Raw genomic sequence first — 20479 nt, 5'->3', positions numbered from 1 at the left:
TTTTAATTCTTATTTGATGCTGTTTATTGACCATCTGTTTTCAGTGAGAAATTAAGATGTGTTTATCCAAAACACGTTTGCTGCAGAGACCATTCAACGCTTCTCCTGGCATTTATTTCAATAATACAGCGCACTAATGTTCTAGTGAGGATTTTGGTTCAGGTGTGAGGTTAAAAAGCAAAACAATTCTGAAACAGGAATGCACCCACTCCTGATTTAACAGAGAGGGAGGATGAAGGACAGGCAACCAATCTGCTCGGAGGAGGCGAGTTGGCCACTCGACCATTTTAATGGGGCCGAGTGCCTCCATTTTAATTGTGATTCGATTTTTACCCAGGCCTCGAGGAAATCCAGTAGGTGGATGGAGGTGACGAGGAATGAACCTATGAAGTAGGGGCATGGTAACAAGTGGAATGTTACTGACCAGTATTCCAGAGGCCCAGATTAATGCACTGGCGATGGAGTTCTCATGTCACCATAGCGGCTGCTGGGATTCAAATTCATTTATTTAATACATCTGGAATTTAAAAATGCTCGTCTCATTAATAATAATGAAACTACCAAATTATCGTAATAATCTTTCTGGTTCACTAATAATCTGACATCCTTACCTGATATAGTTTACATGCGGCTTCACATCCACAACTGTGTGGTTGACTCCTAACTGTTCTCTGAAATAGCCGAGCAAGCCTCTCAGTTGCGCCAAACAACTGCAGGAAAGTTGAATAAAAATGAAATCGGACAAATCGCCTGTCGTCAACTTTAGTGACCTGAAACAACAAGGCACACCCTTTACAGCCGGCCCTGCTCGCTCTGGGGACTTGCACATACATTGAAAACTGTCCCGCAGACTATTCAAGCAACAACCTGACATACGTCATACTCACTAAATTATGCCGTACAACCAGCGTCCCAGATTCCTTCATCACCGGCCCTTAGTTTTTCCTGTCCCACCATCAGAACAGACCCTTTTTGCTCATTGGTTGCATGTAAGGCCAACATTTGTTCCCCTTCTTGAATCACTTTTGATGGTGTAGGTAATTCCTGTGGTGTAGGTAATTCCCACAATGCTAGCAGTTTGCTAATACTCAGTGCGTTGCTAGGCCATATTAGAGAGCAGTTAAAAACCAACCACATTGCAGTGGGTCCAGGCCAGACCAGGTAGAATGACAGATTTCCTCTCCTCCAGAATATGAGTTTTTATGATAATCCTGTAGTTTGATTATCTTTTTTCTAAGTTTAGAGTACCCAATAATTTTTTTCCAATTAAGGTGCAATTTAGTGTGGCCAATCCACTTACCGTACATATCTTTGGGTTGTGGGGGAGAAAGCCACGCAAACAAGGGGAGAATGTGCAAACTCCACACAGACAGTGACCCAGAGCCGGGATCGAACCCGGGACCTCGGCGCCATGAGGCAGCAGTGCTAACCACTGTGCCACCGTGCTGCCCCCTGTAGTTCAATTATTAATGAGGCTAGCATTTTAATCAGATTTATTAATTGAATTTACCTCAGCTGACATGGTGGAAATGGAATTCATATTTCTGGAGCATGAGTCTGGGCCTTTTTCTATTACCACTTTGCAGTTCCTCGTCAACACGAGGGGGCAACATGGTAGCACAAGTGATTAGCACTGTGGCTTTACAGCGCCAGGGTCCCAGGATTGATTCCCCGCTGGGTCACTGTCTTTGCAGAGTCTGCACGCTCTCCCTGTGTCTGCGTGGGTTTCCTCCGGGTGCCCCGATTTCCTCCCACAGTCCAAAGACATGCAGGTTAGGTGGATTGGCCATGATAAATTGCGTTCAGTGACCAAAAAGGTTAGGAGGGGTTATTGGGTTACGGGGATAGGGTGGAAGTGAGGGCTTAAGTGGGTCGGTGCAGACCCTTGGGCCGAATGGCCTCCTTCTGCATTGTATGTTCTATGTTCTAACACCATCCTGACCTGGAACTGTATCGCTGTTTCTTCACTGTTGTTTGGTCAATATGCAGGAGCTCTCTTCCAAACAACATTGGGGATGTACCTACACCACATGAATTGTAGTGGTTCAAGAATGTGCCCACCAGCACTTCCCTTGGCCAATAAATGTTGGTCTTGCCAGCAACACTCACATCCTGAGAGAGAGAGAGTATCAAAATAACTGCTGTTAGTGCACAGTCCGTGAGCCAACAGAAGTTTATTTCCAGGCTAAACATGCTACCAGTAACCCGTGCTCTGTGATCGGGTTTCCGCACTGGGGTGACCCGCTCTCAGTTCACCTCAGCTATGGCCCTTAGCTGCAGGATTTCTCGCCCCGCAGACAACCAGCTTGTCAATCAGAATGACTGGATAAGAAACCCACAAAAAAATATTTAAATTTGTTCTGCACTAAACTGCTGAACCTTCAGGAAAGACATAGATTCAAAACAGCAACCCTCCCATGCAGAATGTGCCTATAAGCTAATACCTAGCCCCTGATTTCAGGACAAATTAATAACACTCAAAACTGCATTATTAATGTATTTTTAAGTTGAGGATTGAAAAGCTGTATTCATAGTTAATGATTACAGCATTAATTTCTATCATTATCTGTAACTGCATCTTTTATTCCAGTGTGAGTTCATAATTCAAGTCTGTTGGCTGCATTTTCCAAGACTTTTAGAGGAGAGTCTGGGGTCATGTGGGATAGGAATATCCTGGAATAGGACAATGGGGATAGGACAGTGGGTCCCAAATGTGGCATGATCCTGCCGTCTTGTAGCTTTCCCTGGAGCAGTTTACGAGTCAAGTGGAAACTCTTGTTTGCTCAGCAGAAAGCCAGTTGTGGTAGCTTAAAGGGCATTTTAAAATAAATTTAGAGTTTCCAATTTAGCGTGGTCAATCTACCTACCCTGCACATAGAACATAGAACAGTACAGCACAGAACAGGCCCTTCGGCCCTCAATGTTGTGCCGAGCCATGATCACCCTACTCAAACCCACGTATCCACCCTATACCCGTAACCCAACAACCCCCCCCCTTAACCTTACTTTTATTAGGACACTACGGGCAATTTAGCATGGCCAATCCACCTAACCCGCACATCTTTGGACCCGCACAACATCTTTTTAGGTTGTGGGGCCGAAACCCACGCAAACACTGGGAGAATGTGCAAACTCCACTCAGACAATGACCCAGAGCCAGGATCAAACCTGGGACCTCGGTGCCGTGAGGCAGCAGTGCTAGCCACTGCACCGCCGTGCTGCCCTAGTTTAAAGGCCGTTTAACTTGGAATCCCTCTTTTCCAACATTGCATGGGTTACATACTGCGAGTGTGCAGTGGGAAGATGTTGTAGAGTGGAACTGACATGATCTGAGCAACATAAAGGGTGGAACCAACAAGCCTGTCGTCAGCCACAGTGAAAGGCTTTGTGCTAATGGGAGCTGTTCCTTCAGCCTAAACTCATTGAGTTCGTTGAGAACAGCAACTTTGTGCAATTTACTGTAAGTGGTTTGAAGACCTGAGGGTCCCTGTGAGAGGGGGTCTACATATGCTGAAGCTGGTTGGACATCTGAGGAAGTTCAGCTTCCTCCAGCTCAGCAGCCACTGCAAGAGGGGCAGTAACTCGAGCAGAATCTACTTGTAACTGCACCGAACAGAGGGGATGGACACAGAGCAGCACTTCAGAGGAGACAATACCCTAGCAAAGGGCCCACAGGCCAGCTCGGTTCCTGTCACAACTCTGAGCAGCATTGCCTTGAAAGGCTCCTTCTCTCATGGCAGATGATCTGCAGCCCCTTGGAAGAAGACTTCTGCCCAAGAGGAGCAGGTGGTCACACATCCTCTGTTTTCCTCCAGGTCCTTCCACACCATGTTTGCTGATATGTGGGCTTTCATAACCTGTAACCCACAAGCGCATCATCCAGCTCCTTGTTTTCAAGGCCTCAAACCACAACAACTTTGAGGTGGATGAGGCACGGGCCAAATGCAGAAGACTGGGGAAGAAGGTAATATCTCTTAATTATCTTCCTTGGGGAAGAGGTAGTTCACTTGTTCGGACCCAGAGGCCGCAATTCAGCTACCACGTTTCACCTGGCGCTGAGCCGAGCGCAGCGGGTGATTCCGCTGGAGGTCCGATCTCTAGTCCGCTTCGCCTGGCGTGATCTGAATTGGAGCCTGGGTGGCCGTGATCCAGATCAGTCTATTTAAATGTGCCATTAGGCTCATTTAAATACCCATACATCATATGTACCAGGCGCCCAGAGTCGCTGCGAGACCTCGACAGGGCTCCGTTTAGCACTGGTTTCCACAAACATGGACCAGGCGTGATGGCACCTCGAAAGGACCCCTGGGTAATGGGAATAGGGCAGGGTGCTACACGGGCACCTTGAGTGCCACGCTGGCCAGTGCCATCTCCGGTGGGTGTGGATCTTTCTTCTCGGACACTACTGCCCCAATTGCCGTTTTAAAAGAGTGTGCGACATGTTTTAAACTTTGCAATTGAGTTTGTTGGTTCCAGCATGCATTTGAGCCTGTAATAGTAATCTGGGCACAATTGCTCCACCAGCTGGAGAAATGAATGCACTACTTGAAGAAATATTTGCATTGACATATTGCTTTTCACAACCATTAATGTCCCAAAGTGCTTTACAACCAGTGCTGTACTTTGGTAGTGTCGCCAATGTTGTAATGTAGGAGTATTAATATAACATTCTGCAGTGGTTATGGTGCAAATTCCCATTTGGCCTCACAGCCTTTTTAGCAGTTGTGATTCTTTCAGTACAGCTCCAGATGTAAATTTTAAGTTATTTTAAATCTGAGATAGGTGGATTTTTGTTGAGCATAGATTTTGGGCGGGATTCTCCGACCCCCTGCCGGGTCGGAGAATCCCCGGGGGAGGGGGAGGGGAGAGGGGATGAGAGAGGAGGGGGTGAAGCCCGCCCCGCCGCTCTGACACCGGCTGCCGTATTCTACAGCTCCGGTTTTCGGGTGGGGATCACGCCACTCCGGTCGGGGGCCGTTGGCAGCCACCCCCCGGCAGTGCTTGGGCCAAGTGGTCATTGGTTTCTGGCCAGTTCCGCCGGTGTGGATTGGACCGGCGGTACCTGGCAGGTAAGTTGGCTGGTGCGGTACTCGGGGGGGGGGGGGGGGGGGGGGGGGGCAGGGGCACAGTGGCCTGGCCCGTGATCGGGGCCCAATGATCTGCAGGCGGACCTGTGCCGTGGGGGCACTTCTTCCTTCCGCGACGGCTCCTGTCGGGCTCTGCCATGGCCGTCGTGGAGAAGTCATCCCCCCTGAGCATGTGCCAGAATACGCCGGCCGGTCTGCGCATGCGCTGAACCACGTCGCCGGTTCTGCGCATGCGCTAACCTGCGTGGTCCCTTCGCTGGCGCGGCGCCAACTCCTCCAGCGTTGGCCGAGCCCTTGGAAGTGCGGAGAATTTTTTACGCCTGCATCATGCCGATTCGGGAGAATCCCGCCTATTAACAGATATGGGCCAAAGGCAGGTATATCGAGGTAGGCCACAGATCAGCCATGACCCCATTGAATGGCGGGACAGGCTCGAGGGGCTGAATGGCCTACTCGTGTTCATTTAGGGAACAGCACCTGAAATAATATCAATTTTAAGTATTACTTTATAAGAAACAAGAGTGGAATTGCAAGAAGAGAAATGTCAATTGCAAATACAATATTTATAACGTCTAATCTTTTTAAATTGTGTTTTAGAGATATTAATTTTGACCTTCTACTGAGCCATGCTCATGATCGAAAATTTTAACTCCTTCCCATTTTTTTTGCCTTTGGCATTAGCCTTGACCTCAAACTCTGAGTAATACATAATCCTTCAGCCTTGGGAGTTATTTCCCTCACACATCCTCTGTTGTAGTTTCTTACGAAAATAATTGTGACAATTGAATTTGGAAGAGCTTAGTCATGTGAATTTGTAGCCGAAAGAGCATATTAGTTGAGGACCCTTGGTGAAATATGCCTATGCAGTCTCCAGTACACAAATATATGTATATTCAGTCTTGCATCTTCTCATACTTCCTTTCAGCATGATTTTTGGTATTGCTTTCACACCAACATTTATAACTGAAATTGCCTATGTAAACATTTGTCATGGGACTCAATATGCATGTTTAACTATCACAGTGTAGCTGTAGGCTTCTAATCACTGATGAAAGTGGTGCCTCTCCCCCTTCGTTCAGAATAATCATAATCTTTATTAATGTCACAAGTAGGCTTACATTAACACTGCGATGAAGTTACTGCAAAAGTCCCCTAGTCGCCACATTCCGGCGCCTGTTTGGATACACTTGAGGGAAAATTCAGAATGTCCAATTCACCTAACAAGCACGTCTTTCGGGACTTGTGGGAGGAAACTGATGCACCTGGAGGAAATCCACGCAGACACGTGGAGAACGGGCAGATTCCGCACAGACAGTGGCCCAAGCCGGGAATTGAACCTGGATCCCTGGAGTTGTGAAGCCACAGTGCTAACCTCTGTGCTACCGTGCTGTCTTTCTCCAAGCTCTACACTCTTTGGCATTCCATCTTCACCTTTCTTCAGCCCACTTCCAGTTGCCCCTAGAGCTCAGTATGCTTCCCACCTGTTTGCCCTTCAATCCTAATCGCTTTTTTACAAGCCAGTTCCTGGTCTTGAAAGTGGAGGGGTAGAATTTCCTTAAAGGGCACCCCTTGACTTGGGAAAAGCTCCTTCATTGATCAGTTTTCCTCCACTTACATTCCTCTTTTTCTTAGGCAGTCCCTTGGAGTTGAGGATAACTTTCTTCTACATTAAAAATGAGTTCTTGGGTGACTGAGGCGTCTAATGCACAACTTGCAGTCTCTGTCGCAGGTGGGGCAGACAGTGGTTGGAGAAGCAGGTGAATGGGGTGCCGGGGTGGCCACACGCTCATTACACTGTTGACGCTTGGCTTCAGTTTGCTCTGGGCTAACTTGTTCAGCTCTGACCCAGATGCTTTTTCTCCATTTCAGACGGCCTTGGGCCAAGGATTCCCAGGTGTTGCTGGGGATGTGGCACTTTTTCAAGGAGGCTTCGAGGGTGCCCTTGAAGCATTTCCTCTACCCTCCAAGGGCATGCTTGCTGTGTCGAAACTCTGAGTAGAGGACTTGTTTCTCGTGTTTCGTGTCAGGCATGCAGACGATGTGCCCACTCAACAGAGCTGATCGAGTGTGGTCAATGCTTCAATGCTGCGGATGTTGGCCTGAGCGGAAACACTGATGTTGGTGCGCCTATCCTTCCAATGGATTTTCAGGATCTTGCGCAGGCGGCACTGGTGGAACCTCTCCAGAGTTTCGAGGTGTGTGCTGTACATAGTCCATGTCTCTGAGCCATATAGGAGGGTGGGTATCACTACTGTTCTGTAGACCATGAGCTTGGTGCCAGGTCTGAGACCCTGTTCTTCACCACCCTTTCTCAGGCGACTGAAGGCTGCGCTGGCACACTGATGGTGGTGTTGAACCTAGTTGTCACTGCCTGCCCTTGTTGACAGTAGGCTCCCAAGGTATGGCCCACATTGTCCAAGGCCTCGCCATGGATTTAGACAAACAAGGGCCAGAGCTGTTCGGTGGGGGAAGGTTGACAGAGGACCTTTATCTTATGGATATTTAGTTTAAGTCCCATCCTCCCTTATACCTTCCTTAGGTGAGGGTGTTGACAATGGTTTGGAGCTTGGCCTCTGAGTGTGCGCAGATGCAAGCATCATCTGCACACTTAGTTCAATGACAGGGGTTGATCTTGGATCTGGCCTGCAGGCGGTGGAGTTTGAACAGATTCTGGTTTGTTCGATGGGTTAGCTCTACTCCAGCAGGGAACTTGCTGAAGGTAAGATGGAGTATTGCAGTAAGGAAGATCAAGAAGAGTGTCCGTGCGATGACACAGCCTTGCTTGACCCCAGTCTGAACATATATTGGATCCGTTGGTCATGATTATGGCATGCATGTCATCATGGAGCAGGCAGACGATGGTAACAAACCTTTGGGGGCAGCCTAAACAGAGGTGAGTGCTTCATCGTCCCTCAAGGTTAACTGTCAATAGCCTTTATGAAGGCTGTGTACAAGGGTTGGTGCTGTTCCCTACATTTCCCACAGTGAAGATCATGTCAGTTGTGCACCTTTTGTGGGCAGGATTTCATTGCAACTTTGGGAGGAGTACGTCAGCCACAGGGGGAAGACAATTAAGGAGGAATCTTGCAATAGCCTTCCCTGTGGCTGATGGCAGGGAAATTCCTCTGTTGTTTCTGCACTTGGACTTGTCACCTTTCTTGAAGATGGTCACAATTACAGCGACTCTAAGATCTCCTGGCATGTTCTTCTCCTTCCAGATAAGGGAAATAAGGTCCTGTATTCACGCCAATTATGCTTCTCCATGTATTAGTGCTTTGGTGGTGATTTTGCTCCTGATGCCTTGATGTTTAGTTATTCAATGGTCTTTTCTATCTCATACCGGGTTGTGGTTATGCTATGATGGTGGCGGGTAGCATGCTGCAGGATGGACATTCAAGGTTATTTGCGTTGAGGACAGAGTCTCTATTAAGGAGGTCTTCGAAGTGCCCATTTCAGCGGGTGTTGACTATCTCTGTTGTTGATGAGCACCTCTCTGTTCTTAACCAGCAGTGGGGTGGGGTCTTGGGTGTATAGATTATCGGTGGTCTTGGCTGCGCTAAAACCCTGCATGTCATGGTTGTTGGCTAACTGCTGGATCGCCTGCGCTTTCTCCACCTACCATTTGTTATTTAGGTCATGGGTTGTTTTGCTGGGCCTCTGCCTTCAGCTATCTGTAGAGCTGTTTTCTTGGCCTCAATTTGGGTTGCTGTTTCACGTTCAGAAAATTCTTGCATTTACAGTTTACCAGCTCTTCGGTCTCGAACCTGTCTTGGTGTTTTCCTGGTCGAGTGACCGAGCATCTCTTTGCCGGTGCCGATTATGGAGGCACATCAAATTGGGGTTCCAACTTTGACCATGTGCAATGAAGGGGTGAGTGAGTTAAACTCTCGTACTTGGATCTTTACCGGGGTACATACTTTTTAAGTAGAAGACAGAATTCTGAAGGACATATTCCTTTATTTCTCTTTTTTTTAAACACAGCTACTTAAATTCACAGCTGGTTTTGCAGTTGCGGGGGGAGGGGGGGGGGGGTGCGGGCGGGCGGGCAGGGGGGTCAGGTTTACTTGCGATATTGGACGTTGACCTGTGGTGTTTAAATAACATTTGTCTTCCCCAAAATTGTGGCGAGGCCCTTTGGGACCACTGTGCCCACACTGGGTAGACCCTTCAGGGAATCCTCCACTCATGTTTATAATTCCCCTGTTTATGTCAAATGCAGGTATTTGAACTCAGCTTAAACAAGCAAATTGGGCGGCGCAGTGGTTAGCCGTGCTGCTTGACAGCGCCAAGGACCCGGGTTCGATTCCAGCACCAGGTCACCACCCGTGTGGAGTTCGCACATTCTCCCCGTATCTGTGTGGGTCTCACCCTCACAATCCAAAGATGTGCAGGGTAGGTGGATTGGCCACGCTAAATTGCCCCTTATTTGGAAAAATTTTCTTTTTAAAAAAAGCATATTTTTCATTAAATGTTCAGTCCTTAAATATGTGGGTAAACACTTGTGGCAATTCATCCCAATGGTAGTGAAACATGTATGTGTTTTGTTACAAAAAATATTTTCGATTGTCAGATTTTTTTTTCCATTTTGTCCCTTTCTTTCAACAGCCAAAACCCCCTTGTCTTCTTATCTAATATTCAGCTGTTCCATTTGTGGAAATGAGTCATTGTTGCTCTGCAGCATTGTTTTCTGAGATGGAATGCAATCAAGAGTTCCCAAAAACAGATTTGCAGAAAATAATGGTGGCAAAACCACTTCATAAGTGAACCAATATGTTTATTCTAAGGCTGCATTTCGAATGGGTGGGGGAAAGAACATTGTTTATATTGTCCAGGGAAAGTCATGCTGCTTTGCATTCCCCAAATATTTGTCTCGCAAGCTCAATGCAAATAATCCATGGTTCAAGGGCTGCATTTTTCGCCACAAGTCTTCGAACAATTTTTGCAAAGAGCAAAAATTCTGCTTCAGAAGATAGAAATTTTTTTTTCCTTGAACCATTTTAATAAGTCACGTTGTTAAAGGTGCAAATTTTACCACAACCGAATATCCTATCTGTGTTGGCTATAAATTTGAAATTGAGGTATGTTGCTTCTGTTTACATCTGCAACTAGGAGATATTTTTTCTTAAGTTCATCTTTTCAGGCGAATCTATTTCGGCAATCATATATGTTCCTATAAATTGCTTGTTTTCAACTGATTTTTGTTTGACTTGAATGGTCCCTGTGAAATGGCTTAGCAAACCTCTCAGTTCAAGGGCAATTAGGGACGGGCAACAAATGCTGGCCTTGTCAGCAACACCTACGTCCCATGAAGGAATAAAGAAAAAAATGCCTATGGAAACTGCACAGCTGACCTGATGTGTAAATAAACTAGTTTAAAACTCTCTGAACCTTTTCTCCTGATGATGAATTTAATAAAAGCTCTAAGATCTTTGTCTAAAACACAATTCATATTATCTTGCACACAAAAAATATTATTTCTCTGATCTCAACAGAACTGACACAACAATATTTTACAGTGTGGTTATTTAATTCTGAACCTTCAACCCTACTCATAATCTGGTATTCATTTTACCAGCAGTAAAATACTTTTGGCAGTGGAGTTTAAATGACTTGGTTGGCTCAACTGATTTTGATGGTAATCTATTTCACACCACCAAATTTTGCTTTAGGAACACTATAGAGGTAAGGCTACCATCATTAATGCATAAATTGGAAAGCACCATCTCGTGACTGCACAAGCACTGTTAAATATGGAAACCAGGGAAGAGCTTTCCTAATTATTCTGCTGCTCTAGAATCTGTGTTGTACTGGTAGCTTCCTGAGGATTCAGCACTGAATCACAAGAAATGTGAAATCGGCATGTTTGTCTGAAATAATACACCCAAAAAATAAATAAGCTTGTTCCAGTAAAAGCTAAGTTTTAACCAAATGTTATACCTTAATATCACAAAACATCCCGTGTGGCACTAGAAGTTTTTGTTTACAAGTGTGGAGTCTAATTCCTTCATAATTATTGTTGGCAATGTAAAAAATAAGTTTAAAGAGAAAACTTAACTCCCCTTTTCCTCTTTCAGACCTATCTTTCCCTCTCTTTGTTGTACCTCTGTAACTGACTTGACATTGAATTTTTATCGATACTTATTTGTTCCGATTTTGTGCTGGTCATTATTGAATTTACAATCTGATTATTTAAGGAGACACAAGCTAAGGGATTGCTTGCCCTGTTCACACAGGTTCCATCTCCCCTGTAGAGAGTGCTGTGTAATTTTTTAGCTGTACCTTACAGTAAGTTCCAGTACAAAATTACATAGAAATTATGTTGGCAAGTTTCACAAGCGACTTGTTGTTTGCGAGCACAGTCTAATGTTTCTGATTGGAGATGTTTTTGTTTTGTTGGAAACCTGTTTATTTTGGACTCCTGGCCTTCAATTCCCTGATCATCATGGATTTTAAGCAACCTGCATAGATCTTTATTCTTGCTTGCCTATATATAGTTCATGTTTTACTCAGTTATGTCCGCTATTACAATCTGTCCAATAAAAAAGTTCAGTTCGATGAATGACTTCTCATAACCTAAGAAGGAGAAAATAAAGACTTTCATTTATGTCGTGTTTTGCATGTCACCATGGATCATCCAAGGAATTTTACATGCAGTGAAATACTTTTGGAAATGCAGTCACTGCAAGAAATGTGGCAGCCAAATTGCAAACAGCAAGCTCTCACGGACAGAAATTTATAATGTCCCATAAACTGTTTGATGTTGGGTTAGGGGTAAGTATTGTCCAGAACTCTGGGGAGTGCTCCCCTTTTCTTAATAGCATTTAAGTGTCAGCCTAGATTTTGTACTCCCAGTTCCTGGAGTGCAACTTGAAGCCAAGACTTTCTGACTTGGAGACTAGGGTGCTGTCACTGAGACACAAAATAGTTCAAAGTTCCCAGAGTAATGGTAACCACAATCTCTTGAGCACTTTGAACTGCATGCTTGTCAGAAACCATGCTGACGTTATCTGCAAGGGTATCCCAGCTTGGAACACCGATTCGTGAAGGTGTATAGTTTTGTTTTTGGAATTGTATGAGGAGCCGTGAAACCCCAGTGAGAATAAGCAGTCCAATCATTGTGTAACAATTATTAAAGATTATTTATTAAGTTAAATAAAAGACAAATACACATGAACAGCACTACACTACTCGAAGATATTTAAGTATATGAACCACGACACAGTCACACAGTTTATGTAGAATGTACCCTTGTTCCAAAATATATCTAAGATTCCTGAACCCCAGCCAAACAACATTCAGATTAAATAGATTTATAAATTAAATCCAACTCACAATACAGGCCTGATGATCCAAGTCTGGGAAGCGTCTTTTCCTGGTCCAGTGAAGATATTTAAACTCTGTTTACAAAGTTTTCTGCACTGTCTTGGCTCGAAGACTTCTATTAGATATAAAACTTGGCCTCCAGGCTTCTAGCTGGAAACTGGCTCGTCTGCTTCTGAGGCTGCTAGCTGGAAACTAGCCTCCCTTGCCTCTGAGGGTCCTGGCAATTCATACCTTTGTTCCACTTTGATTCTGCCTTCTGTGTATTTGGCTGTCTGCGCCCCTCAAATTCCTTGACTCTCAAAATTAGTGGTGTATGTCTCATTGATCTCTAAATTGTCTAGAAAAATTGCTTCTACTAATAGCGAATTTACACCTGATTCTATTTGCTAATCTCGTTACTGGGAAAGATGCACCTCATCCTGTCTTTTGTAGACTGGCTACTGCTATTGTGAGGCAGATTTCTACCTGTTGCTGGGCATATCACAGCCAATAATGTTTTGTTGAATTACAGCATTGTCATAGATTTGCAAAAGTAATTTAAACGCGATTTAAGCTGTCATGCAATATTGTTTCTGCACATTATCAAATAGTTGGCTGCAATAACCACAGTAATAAATTACTTTTAGGTGTTAATTTTGCAGCTAACTGATTTTATCCACGCAATCAATCTAAAGAATGGTTTATTTAGTCAATAACATTGACCTGACATTGGATCTACATCCAACTTTATTTTTATTTGCAGATTTTCTGTGACATGTGATGTTTTATACGATACAAACTTGATCAGAACTATTGTTAATTGAGGAAATCTCATAGAACTGAAATGCAAACTCCGTTTCTGTCTCCACTAATGTTGCCAGACCGTTGGATATTTTCAGCATTGATCTGTTGAAACTGTTTTTGAGCCATTATTATGCAAGGGTTGCAATACTTTTGGACTTGAGTGATGCATTTTCATTCAAGTTGTCTTTTTTGAAAAAATATTTTTATTCTCCTTTTTAACATTTTCTCCCAAATTTACACCCACCAACAATAAACAATAATTAGTAACGAATGCAATGTCAATCCCATATCAATAACAACAATCCTATCCTCCCACCAAACCCTCAGACGTTAGCCTGCATGTTAACATAAATAACAAAAAGTAATCAAGAATCATCCATAGTCACCATTAATACATACAGTTCCCCCCTCTCCATGTTCAATGTAATCCAATTCTCGAAAGTGCACAATGAATAATGCCCACGAATTGTAGAACCCCTCCATCCTTCCCCTCAGTTCAAATTTGACGTTCTCAAGAGTCAAGAATTCTGGCAAATCCCCCCCGCCACGCCAGGGCACAGGGTGGAGAGGTTGCTGTCCATCCCAACAGGATCCACCTTCGGGTGATCAACGAGGCAAAGGTACAACATCTGCCTCCATGCCCGTTTCCAACCCCGGCTGGTCCAACACCCCGGATATGGCCTCCCGAGGGCCCGGGTCCAGTTTCACGTGCATCACTTTAGAGATTACCCTAAAACCCTCCTTCCAGTAATCCTCAAGCTTTGGACAGTACCAAAATATATGAATGTGGTTTGCCCCCCACCCCACAACGTTCACACATATACCCCCTCAAAGAGCCCACTCATCCTCACCTTTGTGAGGTGTGCTCTATATACCACCTTCAGCTGTATCAGCCCCAACCTCATTCACCTTCTGGAGAACCTCACACCAAAACCCCTCCTCCATATCCTCTCCCAACTCTTCCTCCCACTTTGCTTTGGTCCCAACCAGCAGTGCCTTCTCCTCTTCCTAAATAGCCCTGTAAACTGCCGACACTATCCCCTTCTCCAGTCCCCCTGTCGTCAGCACCTCCTCCAGCAATGTGGAGGCCGGCTGCACCGGGAAGCTCTGTATCTCCTTTCTGGTAAAATCTCGAACCTGCATGTATCTAAATATTTCCCCCTGCTCCAGCCCATACTTCACTACCAGCTCCTTCAATCCTGCAAACCAACCCCAAGAAACAAATCTTTTAGTATCCTAATTCCATTTCCCTGGCTCAAATCTATGGTTCCCCCGAATTGGCATTTCCCTTGACCCTGCCCCCAACCTGAAGTGCTGGCGAAACTGCCTCCAAATTCATTCAAGTTGTCTTTGATTGTTTAGCTGCAAATTTAGTTTTATGACTTGCCTTTTAGTTTGAGACTTGGATGCATAAGACAGTTGTCAGGAAGGAGGTTGGTAGGACGTATATGTCAGAGCTGTGGAGGGGAGGGCAGGGGAAGCATGTAATTTGGTATTTGAGAGGATAGCCCTGGAGTCTGGATGCATTGGCTTGGAAATGGTGGGAGGTATAGATAGAGCTGTGTTGGGGACTTGGAGCATTAGAGACTGAGACCGTTTAGATTGGCAGGAAATGTTTTGGAGTCTTGTGAATATGTGGCATTAATGGGATAAGTGTGTTTGGGTGTGGCAGTGGTAGAGGCATTAGAACAGAGACAGCAGTGTTTTGGAGTTAAATCTTGGAAGGGTGAGAAAACTGAATTTATTTTTATAATGTGGAGTAAAAGAAGGAATGGACTAGACTCTCGATTATTTTTGTTGTAACAGTAAACTGTTTTCTGTGAGTTAGATGCGTGCACTATTGCCAAAGGGTCAGAGACTCGTGGATTCAAGTCTCACTCCAAGGACTTGAGCACATAACAAAATCTAAGTGCAGTACTGAACGAGTGCTGCACTGTTAGTGATAGAACATAGAACAGTACAGCACAGAACAGGCCCTTCGGCCCTCAATGTTGTGCCGAGCAATGATCACCCTACTCAAACCCACGTATCCACCCTATACCCGTAACCCAACAACCCCCCCCCTTAACCTTACTATTAAGGACACTACGGGTAATTTAGCATGGCCAATCCACCTAACCCGCACATCTTTGGACTGTGGGAGGAAACCGAAGCACCCAGAGGAAACCCACGCACACACGGGGAGGACGTGCAGACTCCGCACAGACAGTGACCCAGCCGGGAATCGAACCTGGACCCTGGAGCTGTGAAGCATTTATGCTAACCACCATGCTACCGTGCTGCCCCTTTAAATGCCATCTTTAGGATGAGATATTAAACTAAGATCCTGTCTGTTCCCCCGGATGGATATATAAGGTCACACAGCATTACTAAAAGAGCGGGGGAGTTCTTCTGGCATCCTGATCAACATTTATTCCTCAGTATGTTTTTAGTTATGTTAATTACATGGTCATTTAACTCATTGCTGTTTGTGGAACCTTGCTTGCTATATGCAAATCTACTACTACTTTTCATTGCATAATAGCCATTAGACTTTAAAAATACTTCATTGGCTGTTCGCTTTGGACTGTCATGAGTTCATAAAAGCACTAGAGAAATGCAGCTTTGTTCCCTTCCTTCTGTGTAGTTTGTGTCTGGAGAGTATTATCTCCAGATAATTTGAGTTATTTGAGAATCATCTGATATAACAGGAAGGAGTGCTGGGGCCCATATTTCTAACATGATTTTTCATTGAAGACATTTCACTGAACTATCAAAGGATGTTATTCTGATTAAAAATAGTAAAATATGAGTGTTTTATGTTGCAGATTGAAAATGCGGCTTTGTTCCTTGGGACAGCCATAAGTTGGGAGGAAGGCTGCAGTTCTATTCAGTCACTCTGAACCACGAGCTTGTTGCTTCATAAATATTCCGTATCAAGTTTTCAGCAAATGACTTCCCCCTCAAAATAGATAAGAATAGTTTCCAGGATGAGGATGGTGGAAGTGTGTCATGTCAGTCAGTGAATAAAAGCTGTCTCCAAGTTTTCTCCTGTTCTGTAGGGCATGCCCCCACTAGAGTCTCGTTCTACAAGTAGCAACAGCTTTCTAATCCTACACCCAAAGCCCATTTTCCATGGATGAGCCTTGAGCCACTAATTTCAACTTGCTGTTGACTCTCAGGAAGACGACAGAGATGGGTGGGTTCCACAGGGGTGGGAAGGTGCAGCAGCACCATTGCTAATCCTGATCTTATTCTTTGTAGCAGAAGTCACTAAAAAGGAGGGCAGAAGCCATGCCAGGGGTTCAACGTGCATTACTCCCTTTCTTATTCCAGGGACACCAATACTGATGTAACATTTCTCCTGTCAATCTGTTGGGAGAGTAACAAACAGCATAGGGCAAGTATCAAATTTGGAACCTCCTCGTCTGTTTGGCTTGGTAACCTTACCACTCAGTTCATCTCCTGTTTGGATGAAGTTGCTATGTTTCTTTGATTAGGGTTAGGGTTAGGAACAGCTAAGATATTTCATGAAATTTTGAAAATGTTACAATTACTAAGACCTCCCTTCTTCCTTCTATATAATGCAACACAAAACAAACATTTTGCCTTGGGAGAAGAATTAAGCTACAGATATTTCCAACTGGTTTTAAAAATAGGGAAACTTACTGAATAGCGCTGCTGGCTGTGGTATTTAGGGTGGTCATTACATTGCAGCACATGCCAAAATTTAGTTTCAGTCTCAATGCAAATCCAGTTTACAGCATTCCTTTACTGTTTGCTAACAGCTTTCACAACCAAATGTTTGTATTTGATAAAATAAAAATTAAACCTGGGACAAACACCTTGTGGCACGGAGACTGCAGCGTTGCCAGTTTACCTGAAATGAGGGACGGCGCTTGTATTCTTCTCCTGCTTCCAGCACAGCTGGTCACCAGGTAGATTGTGAAAATGTCCTGGAGGCAGGAGGTCACCACCAAACCCCCCCCCCCCCCCATGCCCACCGAGGTGGCTATGCCCAGTTTTGTGATCCATAGGAGAGATGCCAATGGCAGAATGATACGCCCCCCCATTGGTGCCGGGCTTCATGGGATGGGACAATATTGGCAGGTTCCGCGCAGCCATGCAAGCACAATGGGATCATCCGATGGTAGCAAATCCTGCTTTTGGCCGGCCTGAATTCAGTTTGCATCCTGCTAAAGCAGTGGTCTCCAACCCCCAAAAAAATCACCCATTCTTAGTGTGACACCTGTACTTGCACACTATCTGTGAGTGCTGTGAAGTCAGGGTTGCATTTTGATATGGCCAGTCTCATACAGTCCATCACATGGGCATCTGTAAGACTAGTGCGATACGTGGACTTGATGGTTTTCATCTGGGAAAAAGCCATCTTACAAAGGTATGTGGAACCAAAGTGCACCTTCACCTTGAGTGAGTAGGCTATCATAAAAGGGTACTTCTTACTGTCCACAAATCCTCAAAAGTCTTTGTCCCATGACCTAACTTTCAGCTCTGTCATTTTGCATGGCGATGATCTTGTCAAGTTAAATACCTGCCAAAATGTTACTGTCCATTTGAAGAAAGGGATTTGAGACAAATATAATGATTTGTTCCATCTTGTCCAACTCCTAAAATCATCTGCTTTTCCAATTTGTTCAGGTGGTCACAGAATCTGTTCGGATGGAACCCTTTCTGTTTGACTTGTTGGATTTTCTCCAGATTTGGAAGTGCTCAGTAATTTTGTTCTTTAACTGAGCGTATCTCAGGCCCAGTTGCAACTTGAACGCAATCACTGTACTGATCATGTGTGACAAATCTTTGTCCCTCCCCTGCAGTTCATGATTCAGCTCATTCAATTTTGCACTTATGTGTGTACAAAACGGCAAGTCTAGCAACCACGCATCACCTGACACGCAATTTCTTAATTTCAGAAAGGTGTCAATTTCAGGGAGCAGATCTAAAAATCTCTGGAGGACTTTCCCTCTTCACCTCACACCTGCATGAAGGATTAGTTCACTGTAGGTGGCACCAAGCTCATCGAGGAATGATTGAAATAACCAATGTTGTAGACTCTAGCGTGAATTGAGTTGATAATCTTGACAACAACAATAAGTCAACGGCCTTGCTCGGCAGCACTTGTTCGTGAATAACACAGTGGTAATCAACAAAGGACGGCAATTCAAGATAATTTCGGCAAAGTGCAAAAAAGCTTGCATTGACACCCAGCATTGATAGTGCTCCATTGGTTGTGATTGAAGCCAGTTTCTTGATTGGAATGTTTTTCTCAGTCACATACATTTTGAATTTGTTGTAGTCAATCTCGCTACTTGTCCTCCTGAGTAGCAAAAAACAGAAAAAGTCCTCTTTTGGTGTTGAGTATTTGTTTGAGTTCACATGACATTCAATCAGCTGGGCCGTATCCATAAAGTCTACTGATTCTTCAAGCTGCAGTGAGAAACATTCACAGCCTGATAAGTCTTGGTGTATTTGTTGGGGCCACAACAACAGGTTCTTTTCCCATCCCTTTCCTCAGTTGCTTTCCAACTGATTGAACATATCCCTTACTGTAGCAACACACATTCCCGCACTCCCAAGTGATACTGCAGAAAGTAACCTTTATCACCCAATTTTAAAATCCCCAATTATAAAATCCCCAAAGTTGACCACCTTTTTATTTTGCTGCCACTCCTCCCCATGGATTACTTTCTGCTCCACAAGACCCTGGTTGGATTCTGGTCACCCTCCTGTTAATTTTCTTCCTAATCTCCAGACATTTGGCCTTATGGGGACAATTTAATTCTGTGTTTTCTCCTTCCAGGCATTTAGTTTTCCTTATCTTGCTGACCATTAGCCTCACACTCCTCCTGTACGACCTGTATGTGGCATGACTTTTCTAGAGTAAATTATGCAACTATTCCTCCCCTTCTTGGATATCAGAGTGTCTCAAAATTAAACAACTTTGATTCAAGGGATCGACATTTCTCACAGGTGTAGTCATCCAGCATCGTCAGTCCACAAATTCATATTTTGGAGTCCTGACATACCTTTATTTAGTTAATGTGCAATTCTTACTTATCTATTTACAAAGATGATTTAATACTAAATCATGATGATTTCATTTAATTTCTTAGTCACTTCCTTTGCTTAGTTTCACTGTTTAGCCTTTTTCATCTCTTGAGACCTCAGCTTTGTTTTAACCGTTATTGTTTACTTAAAGCTGCTCGTTAGGGTTTTTACCATTCCCCATTATTTATTGATTTCTTATTTATAACTTCATTGGCCCCTTAAGCCATGGTAAAGTTAATCATTAAAGTGTAAATAAATAACTGAGCACTTTGCTTTTTGTTCCTCAGTTAATGTACTTCCTCCTCTACATCCCATTCCCACCAAATCCTGGTTTAAATCCTCACTCCTTTGCCAGTTCCCTCTGCAGTTCTCTGGTTCAAGCAAAGCTCTTGACCTTCAATCTGGCAGGCTCAAAGCAGATACAGCTGATCAGTCAGATTCCCCCTCCCTCCCCCACCACCAACCACACATGATCTGACTAACAGCTGGCCTAGTATAGCGGTAATTGTTGAAATTACAAGCCAGTTACGTTAAAAATGTGTTTGGTTTTGTAAGAAGAAATTTAATTTCTGTACCTATTTACCTGCATTATCTCCCGTACTCAGCCCTGAATTCTGACACTCGCTAAATTCCTGTTTCAGAAATCCTCTGTCTGCTTTTGATTCCCGTTGCTGTGTGCTTGGCTCAAGCTTGGCTGTTGCTGAAGAGCAAAAATATATTTATCCCATACACATTTATTTATACAAGGTCAATGACTAGTATACATTTTGTTCTTGAATATAGCCAATTTTCCTACGATTTTCGGATCTGGAGAACAAAGGACACCATTTTCCAGTGGAACATGCTAAACTAATTCCCTTTTTAAAATACTTTTTCAGCAGTAGTTGCTTTTCTGAAGAAAATAAAATCACTTTGCTAAGAACAAAAGACATTCAATAAGTCTCTGATAAGATCTGTGGTCATTGGGATTTTGCCATGTATTTTTTTTTGTATTTGTTCATGGGATCTGGGCATTCTGATTGGGCTAGCATTTATTGCCCATTGAAGAGTCAGCCACATTGCTGTGGATCTGGAGTCACATGGAGGCCAGACCAGGTTCAGGATGACAGATTTTTTCCCCCGAAGGAACATTAGTGAACCAGATGGGTTTTGCAATAGCTTTACGGTCATCATTCTACTTTTAATTCCAGATTTTTATTGAATACAAATTTCGCCATCTGTCATGGTGGGATTCGAACCCA

The 20479-nt window shown here is 44.1% G+C and overlaps 1 protein-coding gene across 1 annotated transcript in view; it reads left to right on the top strand.

Annotated features, from left to right (window-relative positions):
- The window catches only part of LOC119977187 (NADP-dependent malic enzyme-like), a 179020-nt gene that overhangs the window by 47329 nt on the left and 111212 nt on the right, over nt 1–20479 (top strand). The gene's annotated exons all lie outside the window — the stretch shown is intronic.

Source organism: Scyliorhinus canicula, chromosome 14 (genome assembly GCF_902713615.1).
Source record: "Scyliorhinus canicula chromosome 14, sScyCan1.1, whole genome shotgun sequence".
Lineage (NCBI taxonomy): Eukaryota > Metazoa > Chordata > Chondrichthyes > Carcharhiniformes > Scyliorhinidae > Scyliorhinus > Scyliorhinus canicula.
Note: the sequence above shows the minus strand (reverse complement) of the source record. Positions and strands in the feature narration are given on the sequence as shown.